The sequence below is a fragment of the Gossypium hirsutum genome, chromosome D11 (genome assembly GCF_007990345.1).
Source record: "Gossypium hirsutum isolate 1008001.06 chromosome D11, Gossypium_hirsutum_v2.1, whole genome shotgun sequence".
NCBI lineage: Eukaryota > Viridiplantae > Streptophyta > Magnoliopsida > Malvales > Malvaceae > Gossypium > Gossypium hirsutum.
In genome coordinates, this window is record NC_053447.1 from 45,030,267 (window position 1) to 45,035,755 (window position 5,489).

Here is a 5,489-nt window from a genome sequence, read left to right on the forward strand (position 1 = left end):
TTTAATATTCTTTAAATCATCATCGGGCCTCTCTCGATCTCTTTGTTCTCGTGCTCGATGACCTCGTCTCCTTGCACTTTGTCGTGAACCTCGATCACTTTCATCGTCACTTTGTTCATATAGATCATTTGCATGTTGCCATGGACGTTCTCGCTCTCTTCTCGGAATAGGAGGGGTGTTCGCACGTTGGCTTTGTTCCTCCATTTGTTCCATTCGTTCATTGAGAGAATCGAATTGAGGTTGGAACAGACGAGAGATTTCTCGTACGATTGCTTGGACTTGGAGATCGGGCACTCCACCTCCGGGAACGTTTCTCCTCGGTTGAAGGTTTACTCCTCGACCAGCAGCATTCGAAGCTCCTCCACTTGTTGCTCGACGATCCGGACTCCTAGACATGTTTAAAATAAGAACAAAATATTTCCTCACCACAAAAACCTCACAAATTCGCTCACAAGAAAAAAATTCACTCCTCTCGTGTTTCACTCTATTTTCGGCTTTTATCTTGATGTACTCTCTTGCCTTTTACCTCTCAAATCCAACTCTCGATATTCTAAAAAGCTACCTTAGACTTATCCCACTTGTGGGTCGGCTTCAAAGGCTAAACAAAGGAAAATCGTATGGTTTAGGGTAGGCTTGAAAGAAAGAAAGGTTTAAAGATGTGGCGTATAAAATGAATTCACGAATTGAAATTTTTTTTTTTAATAGTGTGAAATTTCACTCAAAGGGGTATAAAAGGGTATAAAAGGGTGTATAATAGTGTGAAAAATTTTTTTTTACGGATATTTCACGTTCTTTTCGTACGCACCTAGACCGTATGCAATTTTTTTTTTGCAATTTTTTTCCTTCTTTTTTTTTCGGATTTTTTTTTTCGAAACTTTTTTTTTTAACTTTTTTTTTTTCGAAGCTACGATTTACGTACCTAATTTAGCTAGCTCTGATACCAACTGATACGAGCTCGTTTCGGATGTAAAGACGAGTCGTAATCTTTCCCGATCGAAATTAGGTAGTGTCGGAATTGAATCAAATTCAAGTCTTGGTGTTTGAAGTTGGATGGCTTTAGGAACAAAGGAGTTTAATGGGTTGTTGTTTGCTGGGTAATTCGATGAAACAAGATCGAACCCTTATTATCAAATAAGGACCCGGGCTTAAGGTTTCAAAGAAAGAAATGGAAATAGGATAAAAACCGAGACCCTCTATTTAGCAAAATAGGAACCTACGGTATGAAGAACGCCACACCAATGGGTGATAAGTTTGAACAAAGTCAGATTGACGCCACTCGTTGAAGATAAGTCAATTTGAGCTTTGGAGAATAAAGAGAGTGAATTTCTCACTAAAATTATGTTTCATTCAGAAATTTGGCAAAAAGTCCTTTTATAAGAAATTCAACAACTATTTATAGCCTTTCTACTAGTAGCCGAATGGACAAATTCAAGACTTAGTTTCTAAGTAAACAATGAACTAAAATTCAGCATGAATGCAAAATTATTAGCCCATGTAGATTCGGCTGAATGAGAGCTCCAATGGTCATCTTCTAGATGGGAAAATGCACCTTGAACATCTTGGATGTGCATGAATAGGCTAGGTTCGATCAATGATCATAATGGGGTCATTCATGAAGCAACTATTGCTGAAAAATTACCATCATTAATTAGCAACTTGAACAGTCATTTGGAAGTGTGAATGGACGGTTTTGAATGACCATAAGGTGTGAACATCATGAACCGAATAGCCACAATGTACCCAGCAATGTGAAGGAAATAAATGGCAGTTTTGGAGAATGGAAAATCATCTCTTTTGGCCGAATGGTCACTTAGAGAACTTCAACAATCAGCACACCATCTTTAATATAGTCCATGCATGTATCATTTGGTGCATTGAACCCAACATGCATGCATCTTCACATCCATTGAATCTTCATGCATGAATCTGCCCAATGAATCTTCAAATTCGGCTGTACCAATGGGCAGCTTAATAGCTTCTTGTTCGTTCTCCATTTGGTTCGTAGGCAAGCTCACATCAAATTTCACCCAAAAAGAGTATGGAAAAACCCTAGAAATTGGGGATTTTTGGGCTGATTCTTTAAGATAGAAAAAGGCCGAAAACACAATAAGAACAGAAAATAGATTAGATAATGATTCAGCACAAGTAGAAATAAAGAAAGAATTGACAGTAAGAAATTAAAAGATAAGTCCTAAGAAGCCTTGAAATCTCGAAAGATCTCACAACTCCCTTCAAACGGCTCTAATCTCCCCTCCAAAGAATATCAATGGCAAGAAGAAGGTTGAAGATGGCTCCCACAATCAAAAAGATTGTTAAAACAACTTCTAAAGAAAACTCAAGAGAGAAATCTTGAAGAAAACTCAAAGAAAATTCTGCTCTCAACAAATCTGAAATTTTAATAATAATGATAAGTGTTTAACAAGGTGGACAGCCATGCCTTTAAATAGGCCTTATAACTAGTCCTAATCTAATTAGAAAACTAAAATAAAAAAAACTCCTAATTATTTTAATATGGAAATTCGGTCAAAGGTCATTTTATCTGGGACTCTTGGACTGAATATTGACATAAAAATTTAAACTAAGTAAATAAATAAATAAATAAATAAAAATAAAACTTTACAACTTGGGCCACTTTGACAATTTGGCCTGATTTTCAACTAAGTATGGATGGATTTCTTGATTGGGCTGGGAATTTGCTTATTGGGCCTCGCCTTCAAGAATTTGGGCTTTTGTGACTCGTATCAGCATCCCTCAAACAATTGTTTCTGACAGAGATGTCAAATTCCTTAGCCACTTTTGGAAGGTATTGTGGGGTAAGCTTGGTACTAAATTACTTTATTCTACTACATGTCACCCCCAAACTGATGGCCAAACTGAAGTAGTTAATCCGTTTGTTGAATTTGCATATAATAGATCTATTCATTCTACAACTGGTTATTCTCCATTTGGACTTGTTTATGGTTTTAACCCATTAACAGTACTTGATCTTGCGCCATTGACCCTTAAACACATTGTTAATTTAGATGGCAAACAGAAAGCTGAGTTGGTGAAATCCTTACTTGAGAAGGCTAGGTGATACGGCCCGGCTCGGGAAGGAGAGTCGAGTCATAGATGTGCCCGATCGTGAATTGGAGTAATCCTCGAGGGTGGACGAAATATGTTAAGAAAGAAGAGATAAAGGCTCAAATTTAGTTCAAAAGGGGTTATGGAATGTATTGAGGTTGATAGGTGAATGAAAACCAAGTATTCAAGTTGAACCAACACAATATAAGTGTGTTAAACCGGGACTTATACGAATACTTAGGAAAGGTTAAATGTTGTATGGATGGAAAACGAATAAAATGGAACCTCGACCCACTATCAAAGATTATAGGAACCTCGGTATAACTTTGAACGCCACACTTTGGGTGCAAAGTGATAAGTTCGAAATACAAAAACAGGTTGACGCCACAAGGGTTACTTGATAAGTCTAACCAGTCCTTGGAGAACAATGAGAGTTGAAAACAAACTCACAAAGTAAACAAATTTCATATAAGTTTTAAAAATATATTGTCTAACCTTTACATGTTTACAAGCCAACTATTTATACTAAAACTAGGACATGAATAGCCAATTTTGGCCATTAATAAGTAACATGAATCAGCCCATGAACTGATTTTAATGATATATGTTCATCCATTGAATGACATTTAAGTCACATTCTTCCCCCCTTGCCATCCATAGATGCATCCTTAGTCATGAAGCAAATGTTTGTTCATCGTGGGTAATAAATTTGACTTCTAGAATCTGCCCATTCATCCCTTCAATTTGGATGGTGCTTTTAAGGCTCCTTTGTTTCCACAAAAAAGGATCCTAGGTGAGCTCAAACGGTAGCTTAAATGAGGGTTTTAATTGTTGCTCATGCATTCTCTTAATTGGGCGGCACCTTGATGATATTGTAGAGAATTAAATAACGTCCATGCGTGGAAAGAAGAATTTGGCAGCTCCTTTATTGCCATCCACGCATGCCTCCTTAAATGCTAACTAAGTCAGCAACCTATCTTTAATGTCGTCCATGTACATGCTTTCTTCAACATCTCATTGAATGCTTGTCTTTGCTGCACATTAAATTCGACAAGCATGCACCCATTAAATCTGTCCATTAAATGGCCACATGAAAAAGCACCAGCAACTAATTAATGCCGTTCCTTGCATGTAGAACAGCAACTTAAATGCATGTCTCCTTTGCCATTAAGTAGTTGTTTCCAGCTGAATTAATTACCTGCAGACACAAAATAAATTCGGTCAAGACATAAATTAAACCTCATTAAATTCGGTTGTAGCAAAACAACTTAAATGATGTAATGACAATTAAATTCAGCTGGACACCTTAAAAACATACATTAAATTCGGCCAAACATGTAGTAGCAGCATTAAATTCGTCCAGGCATATTTATAACATGTAGTGGCAGCATTAAATTCGTCCAGTTTTAATAAATTTAATACTAACACTTATTTGAGCTGGAATAAATAAATAAACTAACTTATTCAATTTGTTTCAGCAAATGAAATTATAAGAATTAAAATAAACTCAAATTGAGCAAAATGATCCCATTGAGCTGGAAACGAGCTAAACGAAGCTCAGTGAGATGCAATTGAGCTAATTTAGTGATACTAACTCATCACGTGATGTTTTGAGTTGTATGTGTTGCCCAATCGTGAATTGAGTAAGGATGGATTCGTTTCAGTTTTAAAATGAAACAAAATAGAGATAATGGCTTCAAACAAAGGTAATAAACAAAATAAAGAGGAAACAATAACAAATTAATTGGCTAAGACCGAAAATGAACCAATAATAACGAATTGTTGACCCGAATCTCAAAATGGTCTTTAGGTGTTTTTCGGTTAAAGGAAACAGGAAAGGAACCTTGACCCACTATCAACTATGATAGGAACCAAAGGTATATTGAACGCCACACCAAAGGTGATAAGTTCGGTAAACAAAGAAAAGATGGACGCCACAAGCTATGCTTGATAAGTCAAATCAATTCCGTAAGAACAAAGAGAATTGGATAGCTCACAATTCAAATATAACATCTATATTCAGCAAAAGTCCTCTCTCTATGGCTGATTACATCTATTTATAATGCTAAAACAAGGTAACCGAATGGTCAAAAACATCCACTTAATGTGCCATAAAAAAAACTGATGTCTTTTCTTATTCTTTGAACCAAATAACTCCTTCCATAAAATCACTTTAATTCAGCTGATTTGAATGTCTTTAATGGCTTAGAAAATGACTCTTGAGTTGTCCTTGGCTAGTTGAATAGACACCATCTCTTAACCAGCTCCTTAATGACATTCAAAGGCTTGAATAATATCTCTTGAAAGCTCCAAAAACGACTGGAAGTGGAAGAGTTGCTGCTGAATTTTAAAGGGCATAAAATGCTCTTTAAAAACTCCTTTTAATGATCTTTAAGCTCCTTTTTTAACAGCCCCTTTAATTGTAA